This window comes from Arctopsyche grandis, chromosome 8, assembly GCF_051622035.1.
Source record: "Arctopsyche grandis isolate Sample6627 chromosome 8, ASM5162203v2, whole genome shotgun sequence".
NCBI classification, from domain to species: domain Eukaryota; kingdom Metazoa; phylum Arthropoda; class Insecta; order Trichoptera; family Hydropsychidae; genus Arctopsyche; species Arctopsyche grandis.
Genome location: NC_135362.1, coordinates 13753044 through 13770742, shown reverse-complemented (window position 1 = coordinate 13770742; position 17699 = coordinate 13753044). Strand labels below are relative to the sequence as shown.

General features: G+C 35.7%; 1 long non-coding RNA gene across 2 annotated transcripts in view; it reads left to right on the top strand.

Moving 5' to 3' along the window:
- The first annotated feature begins 1251 nt into the window (after nt 1–1251).
- Nucleotides 1252–17699, top strand: part of LOC143915625 (uncharacterized) — a 164018-nt gene continuing 147570 nt past the window's right edge. The window contains exons 1-2 of one of the 2 annotated variants that reach the window (XR_013260920.1): nt 1252–1463; nt 10060–10102. This is a non-coding gene — a long non-coding RNA (uncharacterized LOC143915625). The remainder of the gene's footprint in view (nt 1464–10059; nt 10103–17699) is intronic. The other variant, XR_013260921.1, reaches the window with a different exon arrangement.

The following is a 17699-nucleotide window of genomic DNA, read 5'->3' as shown; positions in this document are numbered from 1 at the left end:
TTCATCATTAAGAGTCGAATTATAATTTTAGCATGTGTAAATTTAAAAAAAAATCACTTCACATGCCGAATTGGTCAATTTCTTTCGATTGTTATAATTTATAAAATTAAAATATTTTTTAAACAAGAAGGGAAATATATACATATATTGATTGTATTTATTAGTAACAAATCAATGGACATCTTATATTAGCATTGAACATGTTCTATGAAGCGAGGACCAAATATCGCCCTCTGATTGATTAAAGCAAAAATCATTAATAAAATAAAAATAAATAATAAAATAAAACAAATCGATAGTGGCAACAGAGAACGTTGTTTGTTACATTTCTGCTATCTTTCAGATGTTATTTAATTTATAGTACTAATAATACCCATTGGCAACTAGTCTCTCCCCAAAAGGATACCACTCTAGTCAAAATCGTACAAAAAAAGTACCAAAGATCGGCGTTCGATGGATGCTTTTCGCACAAAAAATGCTTCACCCTTGACAATTTCTTCGAAAAACCATGCGTTTTTGCTTTATTACTTTGAACACTAGTCTATTTGTCATTTGAAAAACATCCATCGAACGCCTATCTTTAGTACGTACATATGTACAGAATATTTTATACATTGTAAAATTTGATGAATCGTTTTATTTATATTATACAACTTTTGTGTCTTTTAAATCATTAAATTAAAATTTGATCCAATTACTATCGCTGACTAATGTAATTCCAATCGATAAAAACATAAGTCAACATCGGCCATTGCCCGATTTATAAATACTAACATTCGACCACGAACGAACTTTCAAAAGTTGTACGACCGACCTTCGAATAAACACTTCGTAACGACAAAGTGACAAACCAAGCAAAAAAAAAATGTAAAAAAAAACTCATTAAATAGTTGCAAAAAAATCATGCGTAGAAAATCATATGGATAGTTTTTAAGAAATTTGGGCGCCGAGCGTGTTAACGGGCGTACTCGCAGAGATAAAATGGAGCGCGCATTCGCCGTCACCGTTCGCTCCATTCTGCGAACAAACCGAACACATTAAAACAGAGACACATATACTCGTCTCTTTCTAAGTCGGCCAAAGCAAAGTGGCGAGAGCGAGACGGGTGTATGTAGCGCGTACGTGCAGTGTGATAACGTCGTCGCTTGTTCGCCTCCCACCCTTCTGGGCTGGCGATGCCCCCCTCTCCCTTCCGGCCTCCTCGTCCCCCGCCAGTTGTTCCTGCTTCGGCCGCTAGACGGCGCGCGCCGCAGTCTTCCTCAGTCCGTCGACAGTTGGCCACTCTGATCTCGACTGTCGGCCACTCGACTGTCGACTGGCGACTAGCGACTAGCGTTCGCCAACTAGCGACTAACAACCTACGACATGCGACTGCTAGTCGCACGTGTGCATCTACGCTGCGTGCTCTTCATCCAACGTTACACACGCGTCACATTCGCCGTTTCGCGTTCACGCACTCTCCGGTAAGTGCCTTCACCATCTTCATCCATTGATCATTTCACGCACTCGCAATTATGCTTTTCGTCGCCTCAACTCAACAAGTCTCTTCCCGGTGTTACACGTGGAAGTGGACGCGGACGCAAACGCGGACGTGTTCCAATAATAACCGCTGCTTCTGTCGCTCTCTGTCAATTCTAATTGGAATATTCTTTTCGGTCGCAACGCGCGCTCAACAGGTCACAACGACTCGGTCACGTGACTTTTTTTTTATCTCGTGCTTGCACGATACCACGTGTAACAATGGAGTCAGTGCCGCAACATTATATCCTAATACCAAATTCATAAAAAACATTGTACAATTTTTAAATCTACTTTTATATGCTTATAAACGTCAAAACGAAAAATTCATTCACATTGTCTTAAAAACTTATTTAACAATATATTTGATTCACAACTGTTTGAACTTTGTATGGACTTGGATGTTGTACGCGTGTATGGAAGTCGCGCGTCATTTAGGGTGCGACCTCACTGATCCGAATCTGTGAATGTATCATCACTCCCCAATATCTCCGGTTGTGTGTTTGAGAATTGTTCGATTACTCTTTTATTAAGTTGTGCAAAATCGAAACAATAAGTATTTTTACTTTTTTTGTCTGTATAAGTAAGTACCCGACGCGTGTCTGTACTTACGCCTCTTTGTATTGTTGTAAACGAGTGCGTCATGAGTTCGTGGACTCGTTCACTGTGCAGAGTTTATTTCGGGGCTCGGCACAAGCTGCACGCGTTGCAATCCGTCATGCTACCTCGCTTTCGAGACAAGAACAAAACGGAGTCATTAATATTTTACGATCCGCTTACGTGCACTGAGTATGTACGTGTACGTGGCACGTACTCCGTCTAGTGTCGAGAGTACATAAAAAAAATAATCCGCGTTAACTTATACTCCGCAATTGGGATTTCAGTAAGTGGCGCTGTTTTAATATTTTTTTTCCTCTTCCATCGATGGGTGCTGGGGCATTCATCGCGAATGTCAGATAAGAACGGTCATAGCGCCCATCCGCACGCTGATTAGACCGGGAATATGTCACTGACACAATTAAACGCTATTCATATTTATCATTCGCAAACAGTAAAACCTTTTTCATTATCTTACCATGACCATTTCCATATCGAGTAAGCAGCTAAAATTTAAACCAAAAGTTGACTGACCACCAACATTGGATTTCCTGTCAGATTTCATCCGTAACCACTGCCCACTTCCCATCTAATTCCATCGTGCATTATTTGTACAAAAAAAGTACTATAAAATACGAGCGTTCTATAGAGTAGAGTTAACGGTATCCGGTGTAATATACGCCGTTCTATATTCAATCACTTTACCTTGCCAGGAGATTGAACAATTCCAAAATTGATATTTCTGAATAGGCAATTTTCTGTCGATATTGCGTCATATATATTGTTATTATATATTGTTATTTAATTATTTGAATTTGAGTTTTATGTTTCGCCCATTATAAATTTACAAGGTTATAAACACTTTACATTGAAATGCGATAATTTTGTTTCAATTAACTACATTGTACATTATAATTGACCATACGGGTGTATCTATATCACTTTCTCCGTACGAGAATGTCAACATTTTTCGGGTTATCTGTACGGTGTCACCGTGGTTTGTATTTGATATCAGTAGTTATTCGACTTTCTTCTCTCATGCGTGGATGTCAATTTTAATTGAAGTTTCGAGCTGATAACGCGCCTGGAAAAATGGCATTTGGTCATTTAGTTTCAAATGCAGTTTTGTGACCTTGCGATTTGGAAGGTGTGTTTTCTTGTGTCGGGGTTGTAAAGTTTTTTCCCTTTTTTCCCACAAAAGCAGTAGACTGAGTCACGATCGTTGGCCCCCGTCATCATCCTCTTCTGCACAATACAACAAAGATGCACCGGGCTCTGCACCGCCGATGCAATTATAAACCGGCGCGGGTTGTCATTAGACCGCATTTCAGGGCGTTTTCACGACTGCCGGTGGTAATTGCCGGGGCGAAGACACCTGTGGCTAATTTCGAAGATGCACTCGTTCCAAAGTGCATATTTCGCGATACACTGCATGAAATGTCCACATTAAAACGTTTCAAATTGGCACCCTCATTGCACAAACTCATAATGAAATATTTATCAGAAAAAGTAATAGCAATCAACCAGTGTACGCTCACCCTAATATTCATAATTGTTCGCGCTTCAAATGTGACGCAGCCGATATAAAACATTCATAACTTATTTAAATGAATCCAATTCCCACATTGAAAAAATACCAAATCAAAACTTACACTATTGAGTTTCAATTTTTGTAAAATAAACTTACAATATGTTTTTTTAATGTAGATAAAAAAGTCATTCATCAGTCTGCTGTACTTTTGAAAAAAATTATTTAATTCCGTTAATTGATTCTGTCGTGGTTTTAAAGTTCGATTCATTTTTTTATGTATCATATTTCATTCTTGGCATTAGGGAAGTTCGTCTTTTCATGCATCAAAACTTTCTTGATCGAATGATACATTATAAAACATCTATAATATAATCACCCGTCTTTTCGGCGCACCCCTCCCTATGCACTCGAATGAATTTTGGAAACAATTCAAATTGTATGATGAATGGTTCAATATTTTATCAAAAATTAATTGATTTTCGGAGCTAAACCCCCTTAACCTTGTCGCGACCCTCAAATTGAAATTTCCCATAATTTGACTCGTATTTATTTAAGTACAGGTTTATTTCCATAGTCTCCCAATTGAAATTCTAGATTGCCGCCTAGCACTTCTTCAATAGATAAGCGCTAAGTGGAAACGTGTATTTCGTTAAATTTTGTAAGAAATTTATTAGTGTATACGCGCACCGGTGGAAGGTTATCTCGATCCAGGTACAATGGCCCTTAAATCTTGATTTATCTATGAGCCAGTTCGAGGGAGAGCCCACAGGTAAATAGTCGAAGGTACGACGTGGGTCAGAGTACCCTATAAAAATTCCTTTGATAAAAAAAAAGCAAACTCGTTTTTATTTTCATTCCACGATGCCTCCTCTTCTTCTTCGGACACCGCAGTGCGTTCAACCGTTAATATGCATTTTTACTTTCGTTTCGTATTCGGCGATTATATTCAACTTAAAATCTGAAACGTGAAATGCATAAAACGAGGGTTTTCATCCAGTGTGTTATTTTTTGTCGACTTGCACACTTGCACTGCACTTTTTATAGTGACGGTTGCTTTTTTTTATTCTCCTCTTTTTCGAGCTCTTAAAAGTGCTCTTTCATCGCATGCTTCGCTCTTTTTTCTAGCTGCACAATGCACACTGTACAAAAATAACAAAAAAATAAGACGAAGCCAACAACAACGCAAAAAAACCGAACGACCCGAAACGGGACAAAGTCAATTACCGCAAAAAATCTAGACTTCTTTTGTTGGGTCCCGATGCTTTTTTGCCAATATTTTGCCTAGAGTTTTTCTCATCTATTATGTTTGTGATCCGATTTGGGCAGACAGGTTGTCGGCTGCGATGATACAGTATCGTGTTTTTTTTGTCCATCACAATGTGTGCACTTTGTCAAATTTCATCTGTTTTATCGTGTGCCCAAATATCACCTGTCCTGTTAACAAGTTTTTACAGGTGAACTGTCACGAATTGTTTAAAAAAAAATACCATACATAAAAACAACTATTTTTGTTGTTTGCGTCAGTTACTAATAAAGTAATAACCTTATATCCTAGTCTACATTCTGTTAGTTTGGAATAGAGACGCTATCGTATACGTTAGAACTTTTTACTTTATTTTTTTGATAAATCACTGCAACTCCTTTTTGACTGTCACAACTGATCAACACAACAAAGTCGCATAATAATTGTTGTCGGTCGTACAAGCCAGCTCCGATTAACGGTACACGTCGTACATACACATCACACAATTCGGCTTTGATCTGCTACCAACAATGGCCATTGTGGTCGGTGCTTCGTCGACACAAAATAAAATAAAAAAAATACGAGAAATCCTCTTGAATGGCTGAAAACGAAAGCTAAAAAAGGGCCGTCGTCGTTGTGGCCAGTTAACAGGTAGATGAGGGGAGGATGGGAGGCGGTGGGTGGGGTGGGAGCCTTTGGAAGGCCGACAAATTTGTCACGTGTCGGATAGAGCGTGACTTGGGACAACGGCAACCTTTCAAAAAAGAAACACTTTGTGACACACGAAGTACATAGTCTGCGCAAAATAGCTTTGGTTCTTTTTATTGTGTCACTAAAACTCGATGAACCCTTTCATCAAAATCTACATGTACAAATGAATGATAACTCAAGCTTCAAAAGTACAATGGTGCAACATTTACAGGGTGTTAATTTAATCGAAATTAATCTTGATTCGATCAAATCTTTACAAGTACACTTTAATAGTTTACAATTGAGCATTATCGCAAGCGTTGATTATTATCGCGATAATCTAATCACAATCGAATCGTTACATGTGGGCATTGCATGTTTTATTAGAATAAAAAATCAATCGCGGCTCTGTTTCTTTTTTATTGTTATTCTCTGGCGGTTAAATCGATTCGATTTGGCAATTTTCAAAACCGATTCGATCGCATTTATCGCACACTTTGTACAATACGTGCGAGAAATGAGTTCAAAGTTGACCGGATAAGATATGTAAAATGCGCACCATTCAACCAATTTTCTTTTTTTTAAATATAAATAAAGCATTCGTTCACTTCCAATCTCAAATCGAGTTTGTTATTGACGTTTTTAATGCGTCGTACGATTTATTCGCTGAAAGATCCCCGGGCTAATCTGGGTGTAAATCCACGGTGCGACCTTGATGATTTTAGTGAGTTTTTATTTTTGTACCGATTTTTGTCGACGATGATAAATGATCGCCATATCAATCACGGTCTTGTCAACTCATTTCCCGCGGCGTTTCTTTGTTCGCGTTTCCTGATCCACCTCTGCACAACAGCCTTCCACTACTAAACACGCGCTCCCTTCTAATGTGTTTTCCTTCGGACATTTGTTTGCCGACGTAATGAACAGAAACGATGAACTTACTTTCCACGCACAATCAATCATGTCTCTGTATCAAAAAAAAAATGCAATTTTCTCTGCGACCACAAACGGAACGGGGAACTATGGTACTAGAACTTCCGTAGAATTCTCCTTTGCACGATATAATCATAAATAAATCGAAATCTTGATTCGTGATTGAGAAAGTGCATAAAGCATTTTTTTCGTATCCAATATAGGAATGAGTATGGGTATTACACATATCTCTTGGCATGCTCGTGCATAATTTCCCTCGAACTTCAGAGAAATTTCTCATTTATTCGTTTTGTTCTCCTGCTTCTACGAGGTAATACATCGTGCTCGTCGTTGCTGTAACCGTTAGGACTTAAGTCCCTATTAATTATGTTCGTGGTAGACATCATCATTTGATGGTACCTCCTGCCCGCACATTTCTTTATCGGATGGCTCCTATTTCAAGAGTTATCCGACTTCTTAATAAAATCGTTGCGTCTATGCCTAAAATTTATTTTCCACCTCTTCATTATTTTCATACTTTATGTAATGTATGAGTGGAATTTTTATCTTCTCTCTTCAATTCTCGCGGCTTAGTGGGGATGTTTCGTAGTTACGGCAGGTTTTTCTTATGTTCATTTTTATCATATTTTTCTCCTTTTGCTTTTTTCTTTATGTATACCTTTGTGGTGCATTAGGTTCCTCCTGTAATATCTCAATGGTCCAGAACTATAAATATGTCGTTTATTACTTTCACGAACTCTCTCAATTAATATATTAACAATCAACATTTTAATCGGATTCCATATAAACTTTAATACCCACGTTTCATATGTGAACCATTTCCCCATATAAATACAATATAATGAGTATGTTTAAATTTTGTGTAATTCGATAACGGTAAATTTACCTCTTGTACCTGCGTTTTAATACCGTGTGACCAATATCTGTTTCGATGCGGTCAGATGTTCAAGATTGCGCTAATTACCCACTTCGCGTAATTTTTTTCGATCGAATTCGTTATACGCTCTTTTTTCCCGCCCAAAAATAATTATAGTCACATTTTTAAATTATAACTACGCCAATGGTATAAATTACATTATACACATCAGCATACAATCGGCTACCTCGACGCCACTGCTCGCTGCCCTACAATTAGGATAAAGCGAGTAATAATCGGTAGCTTGTTAAAAAATCGTTGAACCACCCCTCCCACATACCTAATTGCACTAATTAGCGAAATCGATACTCATTTTCGCGATATTTCTGTATTATACATATGTATTGTAACGGCGAAATGGGATGGAGGAAAAACAATGCAATGCAACCGGTCGGTCGGGCGATCCGTAACAAAAGACGCATAAACAAGCTCGATATCTTAGTTGGGTTATCAAAATCACGACCGATCGTTGTTGTTGTTGCTTCTGCTACTTCTGCTTCTTCTTCTTCCTACCATTGCGTTGGCTTCCTCTCTGTTCTTCCTTCTCGATCGGTCGGTCGAAATCACGACCGGTTTTGCAACCGCATTCTTGCACAGCTGCATCTTCATCGTGTGTCACATGTGTGGTTTTATTTTTTCGTATCGCAAATATGATTCACCGACCTACTTCCTTTTCGGCAATGGTAAAACGAACGCCAATCAACCGCTAACGAAAAAAAAACCGAAGGGACTTGACAAGTTTGTCCAGTGATATTATCAACCTAATGAGAGTGAAGGAGACACGTCCGTCGAAATTCTCGGTAGAGCGTAATTTTTGCACCAATTGGCACATCGACATGCAATCAGTTAACGACTTTGGTAAATTGTCGTTGATTGTTGTTGCAGAAGTTTATTCGGTTGGTTTTGAACAAGCACGACGCCGCAGCATCACGATTCTGCTTAAAAGTAAATCGTTTTTGAATGCACTTTCTGTGCCGAACTGCATTACGATCGATCTTTCATCATTTTTCTTCAAATTGTTCAATTAAGACATATTTTATGTAATTATATTATGCTCACTTTGCAATTAAAATAAAAGCGTTTACTATTCAGACAAAATGTACACTGTAAATAGCGTGCATACTTGTGTATACAACGTTGCAAATTAAACGTTATTGTTTAATACGGGGAAAATTCTTGCAAAATACTGCTAAGTATTGCTTTTAATTCTACTTTTTTCTACATCAATTCTATAAAATGCCGTGAATGCACTTCTTATATGAAAATAAATTCCGCAGGTACGAATGGAGTGCATTTTCCGGCGTCCGCGCTTGACCGACTGGTATGTTTCGCTATATGTACTTGCATTTAGCTGAAATTACACACGATTTATGTAAGAAATTATTTTTACGTTCGCACGAGGCTTCGTGTGGCATATGATGCAATTCTAGAACTTCGTCATCATCGTACGTGACTTGAAAAATACGCTTTTGTTAGTTGTTGCATGCAAAAGTACTATCAGTAACCCGAAAATGTTGTAAAATTTATCATCTTGTACAAAATTACTTATATATTTTGCTCTATTTTATTAACATATTATAAATTTCACTCTTAACAATCCAGAACATATTGTGGGAATAGTAAAAACGTGCAGCTGGTATGCATTTACCCCTTTTGGATGCACCAATTTAACTACATATAACCTTTCCTCGTGTGTGCATCGGAACGATATTTGCATATGCACATCGCTACCGAACTACGCGAATTTACCAAACATCGAAATCGAAAATCTCACGAATCAATTTGCATATCTACATTGAATTGAATTTTATCTGCACACATGCAAAATCGATCGTGAGATTATTTCTGGTAATTTCGCATTCGAATTTCTTCGTGATGCACACGCATTTTGCACATCACATGTTCAAACCCCATAAAAGAAATGATAAATTACGCAAAAGCATCCATTGTCTGCATGTGATGATATTCGTATTGTTTTTTTTTTTTACTTTAAAACGAGCTTATTACGTGTTCATTTACACGATTTTAAAATACATGTGTGCAATTCATACCTGGAATTAAATGCAATTAAAAATGTTTTTTTTTTGTTTTATCGTGTTTCATGTTTTCGACGGTCGAAAATTGCATCTGGTCAGACTCTTGCTTTATTTTTTTTACTGCTACTTATGAATATATCGCGTTTGCACGCTCGTTTAGAAGTCCGTTTATGCAAATGTTGGCCTTTTCACGAAATGTCCAAAGTGCATGGCGATAGTTTTGATGTGCATAGTGCAGCTATGCAGCACATGTATTCGTATTATCGTGTCCTCTAGCCCCGGGCCACATACCTAATGTAAATGCATCAATTTTGATAAGTGCAACACTCCAAACGGTCCACTTGAGCGATGAATTATTGCTTTTTGACTACTGATTTTTATATATCAATCGACACACAGTCAATTATTTTCTTTACGTATACATAGATATCACACACCTAGTTATTATATGCATAGTAAATAATACTTGTCATTAAATTTCGATCATTATATGAATTAATTAATAAAAATCAATTATATTATATTAAAGCGAAATTATATATTATAAATACATGTAATATTTGTTTTTAATCAATTTATTTTATTTTCTTTACAGATATCGAACAATATTCAAAAGCGAAGATAAAGCGCCTCTATCGGTGAGTTGAAAATTTATTCAATACATTTTTTTATTATTACTATGGTTGAATTTCTTATTGAAATTTACTATTGAAATACTATTTATATATCGATAAAAATATAATAAAATATTGATCCATATAAAATATCCAGATATATTATTATTTAATTAATTACATAATAATTATAAATTATGAATCAATCTATTAATGTGACAATATTCTTAATTATATATTTATGCATATATTTCTATTATATTATTTATACAGGAGTTGAATATAATGGTTAAATTTGACCGGTATCAGTGCTAGGTAGATGGCTCAACGCCTAAGTCATTGCGTGTCATACCCAACGACTCGGTTTCGAATCCCGCTGGGGTAACTTACGCTCGATACTCATTTTCTCTACTTGTATGGCCATTATCGAAGATGGGAATGAGTTATATATGCTCTTACTCATTCAAAATATGGCCTATAGCGAATTTCAGCGGTGACGTACCCGAAAGACTTATCTGTCTTCGGTTACATGAACGTATGAAAACATTCTTTTTATTTTATTTCTTCAATTGCAAACATTCAAAATGAGTATAGGATACACGTGTGCGAGCTAAAGAACCCCCTTCGCATTAGATGAGTTAAAAAAAAGCTTGTAAAAAGGATGAAATCCTATATCATCCTATGCATAGGCGAGTAACCGAAACTTTAACCCTTATCCGGAGGGCGAGTTTTTTTTTCAACCGTGATGCGTCAGTTAATTTGAGCCTACTCTTTGTCTTTTTTTATTGGTTTTTTTCCATGATTTGATGTGCTGCTTAAACCTAATAAACCCGATATTATATGTCATGTGGTTTTTATGGCGTTTTTACTTTTTTAAACTAAAAAAAATCTCAATATAATATGATGCACTTGATTAAATTTCGCACGAATTTCGAATCGAATGTGCGCATAAATCAAAATCTAAAAAAAAAAAACATCTAAAAAGTCTTTCGTGTATTTCGTCTTATATATTTTCCCACATAAATTTGAATGTTTTGTAATGCGATTTTGCCTGATTTATATCACAACAGTAGCGTCGCATTGCCAATACAAAACGTATTGCTTTTAACCCTTTTGCATTGTTCGCCTTGCGTAAATATTATTCACGAATATAAATAAGTACGATATTTAACTTTTCGCATACACACACACACACATACTTGAGCCGTTCGATGAAATATATATTAGCTTTATTATGTTGCAAATCGTCTTATCCTTTACTTTTTATTCAAAAGGGGGAGGGTATCCCAGAAAGGAAACCAATCCTTTTTTTATACATACGTCTGTATACCAGACGCTTCTAATGTATCATTCGATATTCACAATGACCGGGACGTGTACGTCAGCTGTTGGGAACAAAAGATCGAAATAATAAATAGGTAATATGATGATAAAAAATACGATAGAAAGTCGATGGGATACATTGCACCATATTGTAATATGTAGGGCAGGTAAATAGGGCAAAACAGGTAGATAGATCTCTACCTGTACTGTTTAAATTTTTGTATGTTTGATCCGATGAACTTTCTATTAAATATTTATATTAGTAACTTAATACTCGTAGATTTTTCGCACGGTAAAAAGGATTGAGTTAAGACAACATCCTTTCCTTGAACGTCTGTTTAATGTAATTCAATCTAATATTTTTTATATATAATTTTAAAGCATACAAAGTCCTAATTGTGCGTTCTTGATTTTATTAAAATAAAATAATAAGACGTGTTTAAATTCCCCTACGCATTATCGAATCGAGTTTTTCTAGTTTCGTCTATTATTTTTTTTCTTCTGCATTCGTTTAGATCAGATATCATGCGTTCAAAGCGGTTAAAGTGTCTCAACCCATTACCTCACTGAATCGTTTTAATTGATGCTCTCGTAAAAATTCGTAAACGTACCACATCCGAATATGCGCCAACAGAGCCATTTTTATTTTCAATTATGATTTTATTTCGTATAAAATACGGCGACAGGGAGTTAATTGAAACTTACGACTTCAAACATACAACGTTAACGTTTTTGTTTTTACAACCGGTTTATTAGGAAACGGTGCGTAGTAAAAATGTAATTTATGTACTCTTATCGATTCGGATTTTTTTTTATTATTATTTTAATGCTTCTATTTTATATCCCTTTTTATACTCTCATAGATACTACTTAGCAATGAAAATGGATTCTATTGTCGGCGAGTTTCTATTTAAAATGCAACCCCTTGAGAAACGTGCGTGTTCCGCGACCGCGAAGACATCGTAAAAAGGGACGCTTGCATACGCTTTGTATGCATTTAAAATGCACAGTTCTTCCTGGGAAGGGTGCATGGGGTTAGATACGGGCGCCCGGGCGTAAAAGGGTTATCGTCCATTGTCGTTCGGTGTATTTTATGTTTTGTCACTTCTCACTTAACAACAATGGGATGAACGGTTTGCGTGCGTGTATTTATTCCCGGTAGCTATGCAACTTGTGCTTCTGTGAAAGCTTATTTTTTAGGGTTTCCAAACTCTCAAAAGTACGCATATACGTATGTATATTCCATTCCACCCATTAAGGTTTTCTGAGGTATGTATCTTTCTAGTTTCGTGGCGTTATTTATGGGTTGCGCGTATTTGCATTGGGTTCAAGGTGGCGCATATTGATTATGGGAAATGGAAAAAAAAGCGTACGTATACATTGTGTGGCGTTGATATGCATATAAATCACGCTTTTTACAGCTCGTTTATCATCTTATCGTGAAATGCATTTTTTTTGGCGTACCTACAAAACAAAACTGTGACAAATTGTGAATACGAATCTTTACCCCGTACACCAACGGCTTTACACAAAGCTAAGCAATATTCTTTATACATAGATATATTAGATGGAATGAGAATTTCATTGAATATATATTTTTTAAATTATTTCATCTAACAACTCTCTGAACGGTATTTCTTCTTTTAATGCCAAATCCGTATTTGGACGTACTTGATTGAATAAATTTCCTATACTTTTAACATCCCATCGTTAATTGAACTGTTATGTTTGATTATGCTGTCCATTTTTGGGGAAAAAAAAATGTTAGTTTTTGTCAGATATCTTGTTTTCATACTTTTAATCACACAGTCAATGGTGTACAATATCCTCTTGTGTATGATATGGTTTTGGCCACAACACATCAAAATATGTGCAATTCAACGATTTTATTTATAATGTAATTTAAATTCATAATTTTTTTAAAGAAATTAGTAAATTTCAATTTATTATTTTCTATGAGAACTATTAGAAACATTTATTAAATGTTATTTTTTGAAATAATAGACTAAGAAAGTATGATATAACAGGTACGATTTCACATGGACGCAAAGAATACGCGGATCGAAAAATAATAAACATTTAGCATTAAAGAAATATATGCATTTTTATGTAGAATAATATAAAATAATCAATATCGATCAGTCGAACGTCCCAACACGGGACCCCTCAAGTAGTCCGGGCCCTGGATACCTTAATAAAGAACATAACAATATAAACCTTGTCAAACGGAGTCGGAGTCAGTGGATTTTTTACTACTCCGCCTCCGCATAACATATTCTGAGTCCGACTCCAGAGCCCTGATTCAAATGCAAGCCATTAAATATCTCAATTTATGAATAAGAAAAGCAATTTAAAAAAAATAGTTTAAGACAAATTTACTACTAGGTTAATAATTTAATTCTAGTTTTAGAATATTTTCTCAACCACATTGTTATTGATCTATCTGTGGCATAAATTCTATGCTTTATAAATTCAAATTCCTACATCTGAATGATGGAAGGTGCATTTTTTGCCGCTTTTGAACATTGTATTGATTTTAAACAAAAAATTAGATATAATGTGAATCTCAAACTTGGATTTTTAGTTCCATATGTTTGAAATTCTGTGCATCGGATTCACCAGTATTTTCCATTGATATATTATTTTTTTTCATCTTACACCTATTTACACCGAGCGTTCCGCTGAATGCGACTCGAAGAAAGTTGCCCGGCACTGATTTACTTTTAAATTTATACAATTACGCTGCGATATGACAGGAACGGGGCGTAAAAAAGCGCAGATAGACGTCAATATCGACAACTCGCTCGTCGTGAGAGTGTCGATGGGGAGGTGGGACAAGAAATTTTCGAGAAATATAGACGGTACACTTAACGAGGACGGAATGAAGGGAAAAAACCTCGGTAAGTAAGCGTCGGTGAAGAGTGGTGGCGCTGTTATTATTGAGTAAATGAAGCAAAGTGAAGGAATGCCGTATAAATTGTCGGTTTCCTGCACGAAGCATTTCAAAATGACGTCTCTGCTCTGCGGCGATATGTGTAATTTGTTTCTTGGGAAACGTGCGATAAATAATTCATTTAAATTAAACGAGGCGGACGGCAGACTGACTCGCTTACGACCGTTTTTTTAGCTAATTTTTTTGATTCGACAAAGTTGTGTCATTGTTATCGCGAGCGTAATTTGGAAGCTCTAAAGTCTGGGAACATTTTTACAGAAAAAGTGTACCGTCGTAGCATGATTATTTCTCGACTCGAACACGAATTGTTGACTAAAGATGCAACACTTAATTAATTTTTCATTTAATTATACTAGCACACTTATATGTCATCTCAGTAACCGTACAAATAGCCAAATTCTCAATACCTATTGGTCAAAACATATCTACATAGAGTCTGGCCAATAACAATTGTGTATTTTCTCCTTACTGTAAACAGTCATGAAATGAAATATACACATTTGCCGTATACACATATTAAAAGCTAACGAAAATGTTTATTAAATTTGCAATCGTAACTAATTAGTAAAAGCAATTACATTTGATAATAGAAAGTACACGTGTAAGTGTTCTTTTAATTAATCAAATGGTATGCGATATATACATTAGTTAGTGATTTTTTGTATGTATAATATATTTAATTAAAATATATATATTGCAATATGAATTTTAGAAGCACTGATTTTGATATACATAACTCGCGTCGCGTTTAATAAAACAGTGCACACACACACATGCCAGTGGCGTTCCATTACACGTTTTATCGCATGGTTTTTTTATTATAATAATAACAGATATATTAACCGCTTTCATTTCAGTTTAAGATAACATCGTTATCACTGCGTTGGCTTTTCACCGCAACCGCAATGTAATTTATGAAAAATTGAGTCGTTTTTGTCCGCGATTGCGTCAACTCGACGTATGTAACATACATACATACAAGTTATGTACGCGTAAGAGCGTTTGTCAGTCGAATGAATTAATAATATTGAAGTAAAAAGGTCGCTTTTCGTTATTATGCCCGCTGCACATTACCATATTATTATTTCATTCAGTTTCGTTGTTGAAATATTAAACTCACGTGTCATCGTGTCACACCGAGACACTGCGCAAACACGAATCGACCGTGCGATAAAACGTGAAGGGATCGTCCACCTTCGGTTCACCCCATTTCACCTCCCTAAAATCCTTAAAATAGTATATATATGGTGTAGTTTGTATTCAGGCGTAAATTAGGATATCGTGATCGCTGGTAATTTATGCGTAATTAATAAAAACAAGGCTTGATTGTGGCCGAGTGATGAAATTTGATCGATTGTATACAACCGCCTTTTAAACGTATACAAATGTATGCAACAACTCCACCTGTTTAATGAGAAATCGCGATAAAATCTGATTTGCAGCATGCCACCTTAATCATGAAAATCTGGTCTGTTGGAAAACATATGAGCTTTTCCGCTCTTTAAATATTTTTTTAATTAAAATACGAAAGTTTGAAAAATATTACGTTTTATTCCGTGATGCGTATCAGTCGGCACCTCTTCTGGGTTCAACTTTTTACGTTGCTTTTTCGAGCACTGCCGTGTTCTTTGTGCTGTTTTACAGCATTTTTTGTGTATCGTCCTATCGTAAAGTGCTGTGAAATTAGATAAGCAAGGAATAAAAAGATTACAGATTGCTGTTGCGGGGCAGAAGTGAGTTTTATCGCTATGCCGCTATCAACAAGTAAATTGTACAGAATGACATCATAAACTCGGCTAACGCTTCCATACTACGAACAAATGCACGTATTTTGACATTTTTCTCTAAGCAACGAACATAAACACGAACGTGAAATATTGTCAGCAGTTTTCCTTTTCATAAAACTCGTACATATTTTGATTATAATTTACGCAATCATATATCCCGTTTTTTGTACTACAACAACCAACCGTTAGATTTGAATTAAATTTTATATTTTAGATCTGCAATGAGTGTATAAAATATTTGTAGAATTTGACACAAATCGCTCGACTCAAATTGGGCGCTTTGATGAATCGAATTTAAGTATAGCTTTCATAAATAATAACTTATAATATGGTTTGATTATAAAATCTTGTACATACTAGTATTTACTTAATAGTGGTCAGTCAACATGTAGTTGGATTTTTTTGTTAAACTGTACGTACAATTTTTTTTCTACCAAACGATCACTTTGCAACGTCACTTCGCACTCTTTCAATCAATCATATCTCAGTGCACTCTTCGCCGCTAATTTATAATTATTTAAAGTAAAATTTAATACGAACAGACATCGTGTTTCTGTAGTTTGGTATCATACTGGGTTTGATGGATGTTTGTGATTTTTTCTCGATATAATATGTTCGCCTACCACGCTTTTTTACCACTCAATTCCATGTCTTTTTGAAACAATGCGTTCATTGTATGTACATATGTATGTATGTATGCTTTCGGTGCAAAGGGAGAACTAACTCTCAAGCTGTGCGTTCGTCCGTAAGTGTTCACAGCCAAATTAAATTATTGGACGGCTGCGTAATTGGAAGAGTCACGAACGGACAGACGGAGACCTACATACATTATACATACATAGACGTGCTTCGACGCAATTTGACCCGTCGAACATCACGAAAACACCAGGATATATTATACACGTGTATACGTACATATCTGCATGAATAGAAAGCTGTGTTTACGTATTGTTCGAGGTGATAATGGCTTTGTTCACGAAATGTATACTTTCGCATACACCCATTGTATGCATTTGCAAAATTCTCCCAACACGAATTATTCTTGCTTTATTAAAATTTTGACTACCTACATATGTACCATATGTATGTTCTCATGTTGTTTGTTCGAATGCATGTAATTCTGTTTAGTTATTCAATATGAATTTTTTTTCTTTCTCATATCCCTAACAATGGAATCTTAATTGTCAAGAACTATAATATAATGACATAAAGCCACCAAAATGCTTAGGTTTGTTTTGTGGAACTTTCATGATCTCTTCTTGTTCTGAATATTAAGTTTAGTTGAGTTTCAGTGAAGCTAAATTCTCTCGCTTGATTGAGAGTACAAAAAGAGTTTCTTCGATACTATGTATACATGACAAAGGATATATACCCTTATTTATTTCCAACAAATTTTCTCCTATGTACCTAAGACATCGAATCACTATCTTCAAAAAGTATCGTTGCCATTTCTAAATACTAAGAAGTATTTATTACATTACAATGAAGTACGAACAATCCTTCGATTTTATTAGAGCTTAAATGTTGGGCTTCTGAATGTGGTAGACTTTTCCAACAT